The following is a 17,891-nucleotide window of genomic DNA, read 5'->3' as shown; positions in this document are numbered from 1 at the left end:
TAGCAGTAGCTTAAGGACTCATCATTGCCAAGCATCTATGCACGTTTGCCTTTTCAGGATAGGCGTAGTTGGACATGTGAATTCTCCTAGTGCAGTGTTTCTCAACCTTGGGAACTCTAAGATGTGTGGACTTCAGCTCCCAAAATTCCCCAGCCAGCCATGCTGGCTGGGGAATTCTGGGAGTTGAAGTTCACACATCTTAGAGTTCCCAAGGTTGAGACACACTGTGCTAGTGAAACGGGGCTGCAGCAGGTAAAGGCTGGTCTGAGAGGGGGTGATTCAGTACGAGGAGGCAGCGAGCCTGAATTCCGGAATGGCTGTTGCTAAAGTGACTTTTTAGAAAGAAGAACCCGCATTACCTTTGGAAGCCTCTGATTTCTGTAGACGTGTAAACAGAAGGCTACGCTGCGCTCCCCGTAAAGGATGTTGGTGCGGATCTTCTGCTGTGTGCGAATGGGTGTGTTTGTGCGCGTGAGAGAAAAGTGTATTCGTGACTCATTGGCCCCAGGCAAGCCTTGAAACGAATCCCAGGAAAAGAGACGGTTGTTCTGCCCTCGCCTTCGCAGCCGCGGGGAATCGTTGCTTCTCTCCCTCTCGCTCTCTCCACCCACATTGGTGCTTGCAAATGTGGGCTTAAAGGCAAGAGTCCGTCTTGACAGCCGAAGCCCCAACCTCCTTCCTCCATGGCGGAGGGTGACTCACCCTCGGCACAAGACCTGTAAGTGGCTTCCAGCTTGAAGGAAGCAGTCCAGCTGTGGTCTCCCTGCAGCGGGGATTGGGTTTCCACGGGCTGCGGGAACTGCCACCGAGCGCGGCGGGGACTCCGCGGTTTGGACGGGAGAAGAAATTCCCCGCTCACTCAGCACGGCTGTACACGGCAGCAACAAGGTTCGTTTTGTTCAACTCCTGCACGGCAGTTTTCGCTAAAGTCTGCTTGGAAAAAAGGAGGGGCTGTTCCGGGATTAGCATGTCTTGTAACTTCAGAGCAACTTTTCAGAACTTTGTATATATATATATATATAGTAAATTGGGGTCATTTGGGGAATAAGTCTCTCTCTCTCTCTCTCTCTCACCACCCCCAACCCTTATATTGTTGGGAGACGATTTGTGCCAAGTTGCAAACCAAGATGAGCATTTTAAATACGTATTTCTTGATGCACGGGATTTACAGCAGAGCAGTGTGGCTGCATGCAGTAAGCAGTGCTAAAGAAGATGGCATGTCCCATTGTAAAGTGCTCCGCAGATGCCAACTGAGAACAAGACGCAGAAATATGGTGCACACCCACTCTTAAGTTTTGTAGTGCTGGAGGAAGGGAAGAGCTAGAAGGATCATACCGGGATATTGTACTTTCCCCCCCCTCCTTAGTAGTTTAGAAATGAGATTTGCTGGATTAAAAACATTAACAAGGATGTACAGAAACTACAGAAACTGATCTGGGGCGGAGGTTTTTTTAAGACTGAGTTTTGGAAGGAGTTGTAGTGAAAGGGTGCAATAAATTAACTCCTGTCAAATACATTTCTCCCCTGAATTTAGGAATTAAACCTTTCTGCTAAATCTCTTGTAGGTGGACCAATTATTAAACCTGGCCCAGTTCTGTGGGGTTTTTGGCTAGGATGGGCACAGTAAAAAAAAAATAGTTTATGGTAACTTTCGGAGACAGTCCAACGTGCAGAAGAAGTGAAGCGATACCCAGTATAGAATCTAGCTCTGTGATCTACTGTGTATAGATGAAGCTCGTTTACCCAGTTTGGCCTTTTCTAGATCAGCCCCTATTACTGTGTGCAAAAGTCAATTCTCAGCATTTTGACCACTGTGATGTGAATGACTTAAAAAACAGTGTGCTACTAAGGGCCTGCACATACTTTAAAAAATGAAGGACAAACTTGATTCTCAGTTGGAGTACGCTGGAAGCTTAGTCCTATCCCACCTATAGCAGGGTCCGCATCCTGCACCCGTTTCTTCTACAGAAATGAACACCTCTCACCTAGCCCTAGAAAAGTGCTACCTTTTGGGACAGCTTGCTTGAAGCAAAGAACTTCTGAAACAGAGTGGCTGTGGCAGGTATGGTTGCAGCAGTCACTTTATGCAAAACCCACAAGGAAAAAAAAAGCCTTATCCCCAGTCAGATCCGTCCTCCCTCTAGCTCAGGCATGTCCTATCTACAACTTTCCCTGAGCTGGTTCCATGACATATGTTGGATTACAGCAACTCATGTGTTCCCCAGCCAATGTGGCCAAGTCTGATTTATGCTGATCTGCAGTAGCTCTCCAGGAGCTCAGGCTGTGGTTTGCCTATACGTCTCCTGGATTCCTGGATCTTCTGGACGTGCAAAGCTGGCTCTGTATGCAGAGACAGGCTGCGTACACACCTCCCCAAAGAGAGTCCTTGCATTAACCAAGTGATTTACATATCCTCTGGCTCATCCTCACAGCAATCAGAATATCAGCTTGTTTTCTGGAGTTGTAAGTGATGACTCCCCAGAGATTTCTAATGCAAGATCAGATTTGTCAGATTTGTGTTCTTTACACATGTCATCTCTAATTAATCTAGGCCACCTATTTTGATCTTTTGCAGTTGTATCTCCCCGCAGACAGTCACTCCCAATTTTAAAAACAACCGTGTGCAATACTGAAACATGTGATGCCAATTTATGCAATAAATATTAGCTTACTGGAAATGATCCAGCACTAAGCATTTGCACAGCCTGCTTATTTAAATGTTAGCTCAGAAATCCCATTCAACTGAATGAGATCGGCTTTCTGGTAAATATACTTAGAATTATAATAGCACAAATTTCACAATGTCTACTCAGAAATAGATCTGCTGTGGGGCTTACTCACAGATAATTGTGTGAAGGACTGTAGCCGTATAGTCTCATTCATTTCAGTGGGCAAACTGAGATGTAATGTAACTGTATTGGTGTTTATTCAGAAGCAAGTCCTGCGGCTTTTAATGGGGCTTATACCTAGGTAATTGAACAAGATTTCAGTATACACAACCTTAAGTCTCAAGATTTACTTTGATACACAAAATAAATCTAGTATAGGAAACACTGATGGCATTTTTCAATAAAATATTTTCACTCTGAATGCTCATTGGGCACTAATGTTCTGATATACTGCTGTTAGCTGAATCCTAGCCTCAGCATTTCAAACTCTAGATCAGAGGATGGAGAATTTGTGATCTGCCTGATGTCCTATACTTTCTGTCAACCCTGATTGTTGGCCATGCTAGCTGGAGCTGCTGGATTTGAGACCAGGAACACAAGGAAGACAAAAATGTTCCATCTCCATCCTAGCTCCTGTTGGTAAGGAACCATAATTGGAACCGAATGAGAGCTGGTGGTCTAGCAACATTACCTCCATCCATAGGCACCTCTGCAAACGAAGTCCTCTTTTGGACCTCTTCTCCCCATTTGAACAGCACAGCAAGTTTTGAAATAATTCTTTAGTTAGGCTTCTCTTTAGTGTATCTGAGTCTTTCCTTGTCATGTCCAGAGGAAAAATAATGCCCTTGACTGGATCTTAATTCCTGCTGACTGCATCTGTGCAGTTTATTTATTAGGTTATATTTCTATCCACTTTTTCCTTAGGTGGTCCCCCATCCAAGTATTGTGCTGTGTACACTTCAAAAATGATTCAGAGGAAGTGCTTACAGCCATAATTGGCAGCCGAGGTGGCTTTAAAAAACAAGATCATGCAAATTTAGCCTTTGAGGAATCTGGTAGATTTCACTGATGGTTCCCATGTAGAATTGTATAGGTGGGAATAATCCAGCCAGGCTTGCTCTTGTTTTTAGTAGCACATTTAAAGAAATTAATGCACACTGATTTTACTTAAATCATTCCTGCAGATCTGATGATCATTAAAGGGATAGCAACAGGGTGCCAACTATATGTTTTTACTCTTACTCACATGGAGAAATGCATACTGTGCAATTAAATGAACTGATGTGATTAGAAGTATTATTATAGCAACTTGTTATAAAAGAGCTATCATATTAGTTTCGACATTAATTGTGGACATTTAACAAAATATCACTATGTAAAACATGTTGTAGGGCTGCTCCCCTGTGATTGCTTACTTAGGAGCAAGTCTAAGTAATATTGATGTCCATGTTAACATGTATCGGAATGGACTGCAGCAGCTGTTTTACGCATGCTAATTTGGGAGTCTCATTGCAAGCATGCAAGTTTCTTCTGAGTAAATGGGCATAAGAACAGGTAGCATCTTCAGCAGTATACTGTATACCCCTACTTTGTTGCTAAATGTGGTTGGATTTACTTCTGAGTAAGCATGCATCAAACCAGATGACAAGTTCACATGATCAAACAACTTTTTATTGAGGGTCTGGAGATACCTGCATACGTAGGCACAGCAAGAAAGGAAACATGAAGAAATAATATAAAGTTGGTTGTATCCTGGTTGAATGCCTAGTTATACATTAAAGAAGCTTAAGTACTGTACAGTAAATATGTTTAGGATAAGACAGCAAATACAAACTATCCAAGATGGGTGCAGATCTGGCCAGCCACATTTTAGTCTAGCATGTTCAGTGAACCTAGCCCATGTGGTTGCTTTATGTCCACTGTGTCTTACAAGTCCAGAAAATTTTATTATTTGAGTAAGCTATGCTTAATCAACCTTAGATAAGTATATTGTGAGAACAGAGCCTGTTATTATTAGAATATGGGTATATTTTATTCTTACCTAACCCTTATTCCTTCTCCCTTACCTTCTGAAGGGGAAAGACCCAAACACTCTGTGACTTTCTTCAGCTAGTCCTTTACAGAAATGTTGACAGCTATTATTATGAAGATGAGTTCATGTACTCAGTTTGTATTCAGTAAAGTGTTTTATACTAACAATCAGGCTGTTTATATAAATATTGCATTTCTACTTCCTGTCTCGTGTGACTTATAACTATTTTGACACTCATGAGCAAGTCAGCAAGAAGTGCCAATATATATTCTATAATAATAGATACTGATGTGGATGGATCCATGTGGATGAATACATCTGGTGAGGGCTTTAAACTGTTGAGTTGCCAGACAGAACACTATGTTACAACTATAACCTGTAATGGGAACATCAACCCCTTCTCTCCTTTGGTATACTGCAAGCAAGATAGCAGTGAAAAACCAACCAACCAGAAGTTAGCATCTGTCTAAAGTGAGTAATTATACCCAGTCCAATTATACTCAGAAGATATAAGTTCAGAGGCTGTGCAGGGATCTAGATTCAAAGAGCAAAATGTGATTTCGAGTACACATAGTACCTGTCAGGAATACTGTAAAAAGGCTATGTCTTTTCTTGGATTCACTTTCTGCAGCCGAAGAGTGATCCTGGGAAAAGACACATTTGGTTTAAGGTGTTCCTGACAGATCGTACACATGTTCTCATGCTCACCCCAAATCACATTTGCCCTTCCATGCTGTACTGCTCCACAGCCCTAATAGTTTCTATTAATTTACAGTATCAGGTACATGGTTGTTTTTATTAGGGCGGGTTTTTTCATGATGTACTAGAATGCCCTCAGTTTTATTTATTTTATATTTATTTATATATCACATTTATATAGCCGCCCATCTCACACGAAGCGACTCTGGCCGGCATACAACAGTTGAATAAAACACCAAATAGATAAAAACAATCATTATAAAAGATTATTAAAATTCTAAGTCACGCCTTCTAGAAGATCATAGTAGAAGCGCGTAGCATGGGTTCTTCTCAGCTGATCAGCCAGCTGTCTGAATCCTGCTGGTCCAGCTCTGCATTTTCAACCCATCCGTAAACTGTCCTCTTCCTTCCATCCCCCAGTTTCCTCCCTCTTTGAACTTTTTAAGCTAACTAGACAGATAGCAGCCAGCCAAGTGAGCTAATTGTGCAGCTGTTAGACATCAAGGAACTTGATCAGGGGGGAATAAGAAATAGCAATGGTGGTTTAATCAGGCAAAGTTGTGCCAGGGATATAGAGGATATCCCTCCTTTTAAAACAAGTCATAGCAAACGGGTGTGTCAGACTAGATTCTCGGCCAAGTTCTCTCAGATCACGAGGCCCTTCAGAACTCTGAGCTCAGCTTCTAGTAACAGCAGGACTTTTCACATTTGTGGTTCACTCCATGCAATAGGATTATCATCTCTGGACAGTAAAAATCCAGACCATTACATGGCAACAAAGAGCATTCTCTTTGCTGGCCTCTAGCAGTCATCTGGGCTTCTGCAGCACAGATTTGGTAGCCAGACTTATCCCACCCATCTTAGGAAGGCCTGGAAGGTGCCATCCCACCAAGTGTATTGACAAATTGCTTTTTTAAAAAGCTTGGGTAAGTGTAACTAGCTAGCTGCAATCCAATCCCATTTTTAAATTTATGTTTTATTTTGATGATGTTGAAGCTGTGCATTGCAATTTAAGGGGAGAAATCAATGCCAGTGGAGATTTAATCTCGGGACCTACAGTTTCACCAAACAACTAAAAGCATTGTTAGAAGAAAGGGTGTCAGTATAAAACAATAGGCTGTTGGGGATCTTTCATTCTTCCCCTGCCTGTCACATACCCTTCTGCCCCAGCCCCTTTTCCCTGAACAGAGCAAACATGTATCCATGACCCCCCAAAAGTGGCTCAAAAATGGCCTTGTAGTGAGAAGGCTGAAGACTTGTAAAGCAGCTAAGAGACTCAATAACGAAATAAAGAACTCTTTATTTTGTTGATAGAGAGGAGTAGAACTAAACAATTCCTCCTACTGCCCACTTTTTCTTTCTTTTTTTCTTTTTCTTTTTCTTTACTTTTTTGGTACCTTCGAGTCAGTCTTGACTCCTGGTGACTGTCTGGACTAGTCCCTGCAATTTTCTTGGCAAGGTTTCAGAAGTGATTTGCCATTGCCTGTTTCCCAGGGCCAAGAGAGAGTGACTGGCCCAAAGTCACCCAGCTGGCTCTGTACGTAAGGCAGGGCTAGAACTCACATTCTTTCGGTTTCTAGCCTGGTGCCTTAACCACTACACCAGACTGGCTTTCTTGCCAATGTCCCCATTGCTACTTCAAATACTGTCCTTTGCAGCAATTCAGCAAAGATCAAGTCAACAAATCAAATCCCCCCATCATTAATTCCTTGATTTTACTATAAATTGCTGCTGAAGAGGTGCCACACAAGCTTTATTATTTATTTATTTAAAATATCTGTATGCCACCTACTTGTATGACTCTGGGCAGCTTACAATATACATACATTAAAACAGCCCTAAAAATCCATCCAATGTTAAAACTATGTTGGTTGCTGTCTTCACTTAAAATGTTCCTCTCCAAATGCCCTAGGGAAAAAGACTATTTCTACACTCCTTTTAGTTCCCTAAAAGATCAAAGGGGTTGAGCTACCCTCATGGGACAAGCTATTCCAAAATGAGGGGACCGCCACTGAGAACACCTTTCTCCAGGTGGTGGCTCCCCAATTTCTCTGGAGATGGGCACTCATCAAATCCTCTCCCTGTGATACCCATAGGATGGGCAGATTTTCCTTGGAGAAGATTGTCCTGAGAGTAACAATCCACCTTCGCACTTCTTGCAAGCTCTGTTTATTCTGGCTTTCTCATTTAATTGTGGGATGATGTAGTTTAGTAACTGATAAAGCTAGTTTCTTTTATGTCCGGGGTGGGGTGGGGTGGGGTGGGGTGGGGGGTTAACCGTTTTTGGTATAGCACTTTCATAAAGTAAACTCAGTTCTTTGTCTGGAGGGCTAATGTTAATGTTCGCTCAGAAAAGTGTGGTAAAGATGATCTCAGTCACTCCTTAAAAGCAGTTCACCAAAGATGGCAACATTCCAGTCTACAACGACTTTTCTTGTGAAATGCATCAGGTTGGAGAGAAGGTTGGCAAATGTTTCCTCCAGGACCATTCCTCTAACCTTTCTGACAGTGGAAAATAGTTTAAAACATATTATTCATCTTGTTAGTTCAGTTCTTATTCCAAACAATGAGATCAACATTTTATTTCTGTACATCCAAATTTGGGATTCAAGAAATCAGCAATAATATATTAAAATGTATTCAGACAGGTTGGTTCAGCTTAGCTTGGAAAGCATGCCGGTATAATCAGGTAGTCCTAGTTTAGCAACTGCCTCATACAGTGACTGTTTGCAGTTATAACGGTGATGAAAAAGTAACTTTGCAACCAATCTTCGCATTTACAACCTTCACAGGTCTGTAAAGCAAAGGAAAGCTGAAGTATGATCATAAGCACAAAATTTCACTCAGCAACCCCTTCGCTTAATGACCACAATTGCTGGCCACAATTCTGGCTGCTAAACAACTGCCTATATTATTCCCTAGGATGAATAAGGACCATGAGCTGCTTGACTGAGGGCCTGTTGTTCCTTAACTTCTGAGGCTGTGGGTGACTTTGTAGATCAAGAGATAGCACTCTGATTTTAAGTACATTTCACAGAAACAGGAGGCACCAATGTGTTCTCGAGCCCAACCTGGTATTCCCCATTGATGGATTGGGACTATCATTCTCAGAATTCCCAGCATGATGGCCAAGAGCAAAAAAAATAGCAGCTGGGAGAATATTGCAAGGTAGCAACTACTGTACTCAACCCTGTTCCCTCCCCCTTCAACCTGCAAATATTAACTCTGCTGGGTTGTAGGTATGGGTGAGTTCCTGTACTCTCTGCCTCATTTAATTTTGGTGGCATTTGACAATGCTTTCATTGTTAATATGAAGGCAGTAAGTGAAAGTCTCACATCCATATGACTTTCTGAAATGTCATCTGGCCTCTTTTGTTTGATTTGGCTGGAAGAAGCAACAGCTTCACTAAAATGAACTATTTAGATATATTATGCCAGCTTCCAGGGAGTAGTAAACAGGGGACCCCACTGATAGTTTAATGCAGTGTTTCTCAACCTTGGCAACTTGAAGATGTGTGGGCTTCAACTCCCAGAATTCTGGGAGTTGAAGTCCACACATCTTCAAGTCATCAAGGTTGAGAAACACTGATTTAATGTCTGTAAGCGCTTTATACTGTGTTAAGAAAGGCCTATTTTGTCCATCATTGTCTCTCTAGTGCATAGCAGACCACTAAATTACTTGCCACCAACTCTTGCTGGTCATGTTATTCAATCTTTTTTTCCAGCTGGAGAAGCTTTGAATTGAAGATGTGGCCCTCTATTCTTGCACTGAAAATCACACGGGGCCCTTGAGTGGCAATGCCAGGGGCTATATTTCCAAAACTAATGGTTGATACCAAAGATTATTAGATTAAATTTCCTTTTATTTTTATCTGACCATAATGTCATTTTAAATATAGTTAATACAATCCCTCTTCAGTCTTAGATTTAATCATTTCCTCCTTCTGTCTAATTAAAAATAAAAGAGATCCTGGCTTGGGGAAAAAAAAATGTAGGAGCTTCTGAAACATAATTAAGTAGTAGAATCCTGCTCCAATTTTGGGGTGGGATGACTGGGATTTTGAAAATCCAGGAGCGTGTTGGGGGCTGACTTGGGGATATAGCTAGTTACAAAGCCCAGTTGATCAGCTATCTTCCCCCCACCCCACCCCACTATCTCTGTTTCCTGCATGCCTTCCTGCAGGTGTGCATGCCTTCAGACAGAGCACTGGGCCACAGCTAACCAGCATTTTAATTTTTTAAGACAGGCTATGGGGCCCAGTGCTTGGCCTTATGGACAGCTGGCACTTTGCTTTGCAGTATGCCAGCTTCCTGTTTTAAAATCAGCTTTGGTTTAATGTAAACACACACACACAATCAGTTCTCAGAGCTACTGACTCCATTCGAGGGACCATCGCTGGTGCCCAGGGCTGGCAAGGTGCTCTCAGGAAAGACCAGCAGGGGTGGCTCAGGGCACTCTCTTGGGGACGCTGGCGGGTTGTGTTGCCTTGAGGCTGCCAGAGCTGGGCTGCAGTTGTGGGCAACTGCCAAAAGGCAGCAGAGAGTTCTCTTCCGTTGGAGTTTTCTGCATCTCTGCTGCCATCTAGTGGCTGCCTCCAATTAGTATGCATGGAGTCTACCAGCTGCACTTCTCCAAGCTTCTCCTGCCTGCTGCTCCAGCCTATCTACCAACCCTCTGCAGGCAAATGCCTAAATACTTCCATGGCTGTGTGCTGTTCGTGCAGCAGACTATGGCCTGCTTTGCTTTTTTAAAAGACTGAAGGCCATGCTGGAGCCTTTGTGCTTGTGAGGTCAGAGGCAGCTACCAACCCAGCCTTGACTGGATGCCACTGGCAACAAGCGGCACCCATTTGTGAACCTCAGAAGTAGGGTCAGGGGTGTCCCTAGGGTCAAAAAGTCAAGATGGCAGCCACAACAGTGCAATTGAAGCGCCACCTCGTTTTTATGTGGCCACCATCTTGACTTTTTGACCACACCCTGCAGACTCCCTTGAGTAGGGCATACCAAAAGAGAGACACTTAACTCCCCACCCCTCAAAATTCAAGTACCAGCTAAGCCTCCAACAAGGGCTGGAACGTATGGTGGACTGGATTGCTACACAAATAGCAGTAGACCCATATTTAATGTACAAGGTAAACTGGTCAGTCCTAATGTTTCAGTAAATTGCAGCAGAAGTGGGCAATCCATGATTTGCATGCTGAGGGTGCCCTCTTGCACCCTCTTTGAAGAACCCCAATACTCCAAAATCTGATTTCAAAAGCAAAATATTGGTGGTTTTTAAATTTTGTTTTCAAAATTAACACTGGGAATGAGAGCAAGAGTCTATTGGGAGACCACCTCCAAATCCCATCCTTCAAATCTTTTTCAGACTCTCCAAAATGGTCCCAAACCCAAATCACTGTTTGGGGGGCTAATTGCAATCCTTTTTTTTTTTTTTTCCTCCAGGGCTTTAAGGATGGGATTTAGAACAGGAAGTATCTGAGAGCCAAACCACTCCTATCTCCATCCTTAAAATTTCCCACCTCTCCCAAATGGCTTGAAATCATTGATTTGTGGCTGATTTTAGACCATTTTTCAGGATTGGGGGGTTTTAAATTGGGGATGGGAGAAATTTTACTTCCCAGAGGTCTCCTGCTCCAAATCCTACCCTTAACCCACTGACCTAGCCCCCACCAGTGCCAAAAACTGGATTGAAAGAAAGATCATTCTATAAAGGCAAAGAAATGTGGTCCCTGATCCCTAAATGTTTCCCATCCCTGGGGCATGGGACTCACTGATTCGAAAGCCAGCTCACCCAGTCACTAGCCATGCAGTTGTCTCAGGAACACGTCTGCATAACGCAGCAGCAGGGCTGGAAAGCCCTTTCCAAGACTTAATATTTTTATTTGCATGTGTGGCATGTTCTTGCAGAAGTCATAGAATCATAGGGTTGGAAGGGCCCTTGGTGGTCTTCAAGTTCAACCTGCTGCCCAGAGCAGGAATCCTCATACCATCTCAGACAAATGGCTGTCCGATCTTTTCTTGAAAACCTCCAGTGATGGAGCTCCTACCACTGTAGGTAGACTGTTCCATTGCTTAATAGCTCTCACACTCAAGTCCCTTCTGGCTGCCAGGAAAAGGTGTGTTGCAGTCATGTAAATCACAACAGTAGCAACACACATTTTTACCCTGAGGTACTGGTTGAACAGAGTTCTGCAGAAGCATCTCTCAGCTGCAAAGCAGGTTGTGGCTTGCACATTCCCAAAACACTAGTATGATGTTTTGGTTCAACAGCTTTATTCAAGGCCTTCTACAAGCAAAAATCCAGAACACAGCTTCAAATTGCTCTGATTTCCATCTAATTGTCAGTATTTCCTGTTTCTAGCAGCACTGCATTTCCTGTTCCTAATATCAGCCAAATGCAGAAGGTCCTAAGATACACAAAAATAAGCATAGCAGATGTTTGTGCAAAATTTTGGAAAAGACAAGGTCTGAAAATGTCCCATTCCCTGTAGGACAGGAAAAAGGTGGTTCATTTTTCATTTAACAGAACTCTTTCCATAATGGTAAGGGAGCTCATTCCAGCCATTAAAGAGAAGCATTTATGAGAGCAAATCCTGGAGCTATGCACGGAAACAACAGCCTTTCATACTTACTTGAGAGCAAATAATTATGCCATCACTGTGTGAGGATGCTGTATAGCTAGTACCAACATAGGATGAGTCTTAACACCACATCAAGAGTTTTATCTTTCGACCATGAGCTGGCAGCTGCATTTCCAAGACTCTGTTTGCCAGCTGAGAAATGCAAGCTGTTTACTCTCATTAATCAAGTTGTTAAACTGAACGTTGCTTGAAGTTGGAGTGGCAGCAATTTGGAGTTTACAGAAACTAGAATTTGTAGCCAAGAGTTGCTATAGTTTAGAAGAATGTTTCTCAACTGTGGCAACTTTAAGATGGGTGGACTGCAATTCCCAGAATTCCCCTGCCAGCATGGCTCAATGGGGAAGTCCCCTGCCAGCATGGCTCACTGGGGAAGTCCACCCATCTTAAAGTTGTCAAGGTTGAGAAACACTGGTTTAGAAACTATTTTCCATGGAAGTTGTTCTGGATTTAAATGTTGACCTAAGAATTTGGCACATACAGTACATGCTCAGCAATGAGTCTTACTAGGTTGTGTGAACTCAACCAAGGTCTCAGGCAGATTTTGAAGACAACCAGAGATTTTTAAATTGGAGGGTTTAAGAAATGATGCTAGGATTTTCAGCCTGCAACAACAGCCTGTACTCTTTCTTATCAACATAGTATCAATTTTTTCTATCTATCTAGGTACCTGTTATCTGAATACTTGACTCAAACAGTTCTGGTGCACATTATCATACTAAGGTGCAGGCTTTTAAGTAGACATGTCAAAGCCTGGCATGAATTTCTGTCTTCAGTTTATTTGCACAGACCTGAGTATAAGATTTCTGTGGGAATGTTTTTTTCTTTCTTCCAATTTGGCTATTCCTTGAGCATTGATGGTCCTTCTGTGCATTTTTTGTTTCACTTAAAAGTACTAGAAGTTTTCAAGGGTAGAGATATAATGTATCTCTTGCAGGTCTTCATAGTCTTAGTGTAAAGATGGTTTGTTGAAAGAAATGACAATATCTTGAAAGTGTCATAGGCTGTTTCTTGAAGAATTTCATTTCACTCACCCAAGATTGTTGCCACAATGGGAACATTTGGCTTCAACTCTTTTTGGCAAGTGGATTGAAGCCTGATAATTGGAATGATATTTATTTATTTATTTATTTATTTATGCATGCATGCATGCATGCATGCCACAGTGATCACAAGAGCTGTAATCATATGCATTAGATATTAGCACTCAGTTCTAGTTTTAATGTTGCAAGACATTAAAAGGTACAAAGAAAGGAAGAAGAGCTGTTGCCACATGGAGGATGCAGAAAATCCCATGTTTAATTTTTATTACATTGCTAGCTGAGGGAATCAGCAAGTGTTGGGAAGTGGTGGTATCTCTTAGCTTTTGAGGTTTGCATAAGGCAGAAAAAGGAGCAAGTAATGGTCCAAATATTGTTGCACTACAGCTCCTAGAGCAGTGTTTCTCAAACTTGGCAACTTTAAGCTGTATGGATTTCAACTCCCAGAATTCCTCAGCCAGTACACACTGGAAAGATCTGGAAGGCCACAGGTTCCTCCACCCCCCTCCAGCATAGGGGTAGGAGAAAAAACATGGGGAAGCAATTAATGGTGTAGGGAAAGTGTTGGTATTGTGCAGGTAAGGAAGAATAACATGCAGTGTGTTCTGCAGTTACAGAGGTTATCTGTTGGTAGAGAAGCTGTAGAGACTGGACACAGACCATATTTCATCAAGTATAAGAAACACCATTAGAAAAGGATATCAGCTCCAGACTCAGCAAATAAATGAAGGTGGATTGATTGCCAAACCTCTTTACAAGGCATTATTTTATGTATGTACTTATGTATTTACTTTTGTGAGCTGTCTTGGAAGCGCTTTCCTCTGAAAGACAGCACAGAAATACTTCAAATAGTTCATTTAATTGGTTTTTGGAAACCCATGGAGATTTCTTGTCCATGACTCTGATTTTCAAGAAGAAAGAGCCTCCTTCAAGAATGGACTTGAATGCCAGAAAGTGTTTTCTTCGGCGTTTACTGCCCATGCACAAATGCAAGTGCTCTTTTCAAGCCAGTTTTCTTTCCTTGCTTCCTTCCCTGGTTCATCACCTTTATGCTTTTTGGAGCCAGAGTCAACAGAATGGACCACTGTTTTCTTATAGGCCACCAGGTTCTTCAAGAAGCACCTTCTTTTATGACTACAAGCAAGGATTCTGTCCAGACTGAATACAAATGGTGGCCATTCAGGAAACACTTTTTTTTTCACAACATGATCCGGTCCATGCAATCAAAATGCCACCACCATCTCCATGCCCATAATTAATGGAGACAGTAACCTGAGGTCCAGGCATTCTAGGAAAGTAAGTGTGGTTTAACAGTGGTTACTGTTCTTCCTGGGAAAGCCCAGGGGTGTAGACTAGACTGGGGAGTTGAAGGAACATCTTGGAAGAAGGCAAGGCAACACTTTCATATCACAGCCAAGAAAATTACATGGATATCTCACATCACTGGCAGGGATACTTTACTTCAGTCACTTCTTAGTTCTGCAAGAGCAACTCAGGATGGGAAGGAAGAACATCCTGGGAGTTAGAAAGTAGAGCAAAGACTATTATTAAGAGCCAGGAAGTTGCTATGTGTATTAAATATAAGTGTACTGTGTATTGAAAGTATTTAATTTACAGTGCCCATATTTAAAGTGGCCACATAGGAGCAAACTCAAAATACCTCTGGCTGTTGAGAATGGAATGGTTAATGCTTCATGTTCTGCTATCCTGGTGCCTTTTACCTTTCTAGTAATCCTTCTCCTGTGGCTGTTTATATTTGCCTTTCGTCCTCTGTATTCAGCACATGCTCTTTGCATCTGCTGAGTCATTAATTGCAATCTCTTAATAAATATCTGTCCTTCTTCCTGGGTGTAAAAAAGTGCTGATACATATAGGTTGCTAATATTAGATTCAGTTTTATGTGATGGAATGATTCACAAGATAAACACAAACCATATACTGAGTGTATATCTCTCTATAAAGCAACCTGGGCAAGGAACACAGCACTGTTTGGTTGGTTCATCACCAAAAAAAAGAAGAAATGCAAAAATGAAATCAGAAACCAACTGGCATTCAGTAGTGTATGTATTCAGTTGCAAGTGTGGAAATAATTGTTATAATTTAAATTAAAATACTACTTCAACTAAGAACCAGCTTCTTATTTCTCTGGAAAGAATCTATACAAAAAGCTAGGGAGAAGTATCAGAAGAAACGTGCTCATGCTTTGAGATAACCCTTCTCTTTGTCCTTTGCTTACAAGAGTGCATTTATTAATGACACAAAAGAGAAAAGTCTCCCAGCTATAGGATAAGATATGACTGGTACCTTAGCTGTGTTCTACCAGTTGGCAAGCTGGCTCCAGAGCATCCATCAGACCCCATCTCTGGAACCCCTGTATAAAATCAAATCAAATCAAATCACCAATTTTCCATGTTCAACATAAAAATACCAAGATTTTATGAGATCTTGCATAAGAATGGTGACAGCTGAAATCTCACTGAAATCTTGTGAGATTTTGAAGGCCTCATGCAAAATACTAGCAATCCTGTGATATCTCATTAAAATTTGGGGGCTTTCCCGTGATTTCATGCAATGGCAACTGGGGATCAGAAAGTTTACACCTGATTCAAACTGCTGTCAATTAATGCATAGACATTTTAAAATTACTCTTTAAAAATAAAATACTGCATTTTTAATATTGGTTGATACAGCATTAAGTCTCTCAGGATATTTAGATATTATACTGTTATATATTAAATCAATGCTGTTTATTGTATCCCACCCTTACAGCCTTTTGGAGGTGGGGGTGCATTCACGTATGTCCAAACTAAACAAAAATCAGTAAGCTAATTGATGCAAAGCAACCCAGGATAAATAGAGAAGAACACAGGATGTGTCAGCAAATAGACAAGATACATTAAGAAAGGACTTTTCTCCATAACTTGTGGTTTGGTTTGGGCTCATTTCCATATTCTCCAGGAACTCAGTTTCCACTCATCATAACTCCCTGCTGATTAAGGTGGAGTTTTGGCTGTACACACTAAAGAAATCTATATATTTCTTCCTCTCCAAGCAGTTCTGGAGTGGTCAGCTTCAGCTTCTGCTGCTATGCAGCTGAGAGGAAGTGAAAAGTGGGGACAAAAATAATGGGATTTCCCAAAGCGGAACCTACATCAAGAAGGGACAAACTTTATTTATACTACATAATATGTTCTGATTGCAGCATTTAACTGTTGCATAATTTAAAATGCGCTCAGTAGCATAGAAGAGCATATCAACACTTCCTCCATTCTTGTCATCTACCTACTTGTGCTTTCCCAAACTTACCTTGGTGTGCATGTGTATATGTGTATGGCAGGCATGAAGACTAGAAACTTGTTTAAAAAATAGTTGAGTGTTGGGGGCAGAGAGCTCCATCCTTTTCCTTCCACCAAGGCAAAATCTTTTTTCTTTATTAAAGGGTTTTGGTTTTTAAGCCAAAGTAGATTTTAACTGATGGAGATGCTTTTTCTTTCTTTCATACAGATCTTCTTAATCATATTTCCAGGTAATTTGTAAGATTAATTATAATTTGTGCATTCGTTTTTTATTTGGGGGCACTATTTTTACTGGAAAGATCAGATAATTATATAAAGTAAAATAATAAATCCAAGCAATAAATAATAAATGCCTTTATGGCTGGCAGCCTTCCAGAGGCTCGAGAAAATTGTTTCTGATGCTTGCTTGGAGCTGCAAAGATTAAAGGCCACATCATATTCAGCTGAGGAACGGCATTCATCTTTGTGGGTCAAAACTTGGGCAGGTCTGCTCCAAAGTAATGGCATTAACTATGCTGGTCACAGGCCATGTTGCCCCTGGAAGAATAAGCTGCTTTGATTTAAACAGGGCTCTTGCCATAAGTAGGAGAGGTCTAAGACACATACTGTAAAACTGAAATTGTATCAGTTTCTACAATCTACCTGTAAGGAAGTAATAAAACATCCATAGCCTGGATCTCCTTGTCCTTTTGACAACAGAACAGCTGCTGTGAAACAGTATTATTCACCCCTGGCTACAAAAACTTCCAGCTGTGAAATTCCAAAGCACCCATAAAAGCTGCATTTCTGGCATTTCTTGATTTTTTTTTTTTTTAAAGCGGGTTGCACAAGATTTTTTAAAACTCTGGGCTGCAAAAATTAAGATGCGGTTTAACTCTCTTTCACCATTTGCTCTGGCTTTATCACATTGCTGTTGAGATCCAGTGGATTCCTGTAACATCCTAGCTGACACACATGATTTAGTTTCCCTCACCCAAAATATGAAGTAAGAATCAAATGTACGTTGTGAGCATGTTATCTCCTGCGTCAAGAGAAAGCCATTTTAGAGCAGAACCATTACATAAAAGATCTACAGTCTGCTTATCCACTATACACACATAAGGCTGTTGAACAGTGAGAAAATACATTATGCCCAATATTGCTCCAGTTTTTCAACTGCCTCTTCAAATAAATTTCCTGTAGGAATGTTGTGATCAGATGTATGACTTTTTACATTCATTTCTTGCCTTTCTAACCTATCAATCTATATTTTTTAAAAGAAAAAAACAATTCTTAACATGGGAAAATGAAAAATGACCTCAAAGGCAGGACATCTCCAAGGTCAAAAAGCTGACAAAACACAGACCTGATAAAACTGTCCCCAAGAGAATGATATATGCTTGGGACAGAGGTTAATTTGGGAATACAGCATGGGGGGAAATCTGGGGAAACAGAAGGTAAGGTCAACATAGAACTGTTAGTTTTTCCCTTTATGTGCAACAATGCCTCTGGCAGAAAGTTTGTAAGATCAGAAA

The 17,891-nt window shown here is 41.4% G+C and overlaps 1 protein-coding gene across 1 annotated transcript in view; it reads left to right on the top strand.

Annotated features, from left to right (window-relative positions):
* Positions 1–364: 364 nt before the first annotated feature.
* AHNAK2 (AHNAK nucleoprotein 2) overlaps positions 365–17,891 on the top strand; it is a 72,813-nt gene continuing 55,286 nt past the window's right edge. The window contains exon 1 of the mRNA XM_088149774.1: positions 365–888. The gene's annotated coding sequence lies outside the window, so the exon portion shown is untranslated. The remainder of the gene's footprint in view (positions 889–17,891) is intronic.

Source organism: Python bivittatus, unplaced genomic scaffold, assembly GCF_059951505.1.
Source record: "Python bivittatus isolate LINGU-HERP-01145 unplaced genomic scaffold, Pbiv_v1 ctg000580_np1212, whole genome shotgun sequence".
In the NCBI taxonomy this organism is placed as follows: domain Eukaryota; kingdom Metazoa; phylum Chordata; class Lepidosauria; order Squamata; family Pythonidae; genus Python; species Python bivittatus.
This window is presented reverse-complemented; position numbering and strand designations above follow the sequence as displayed.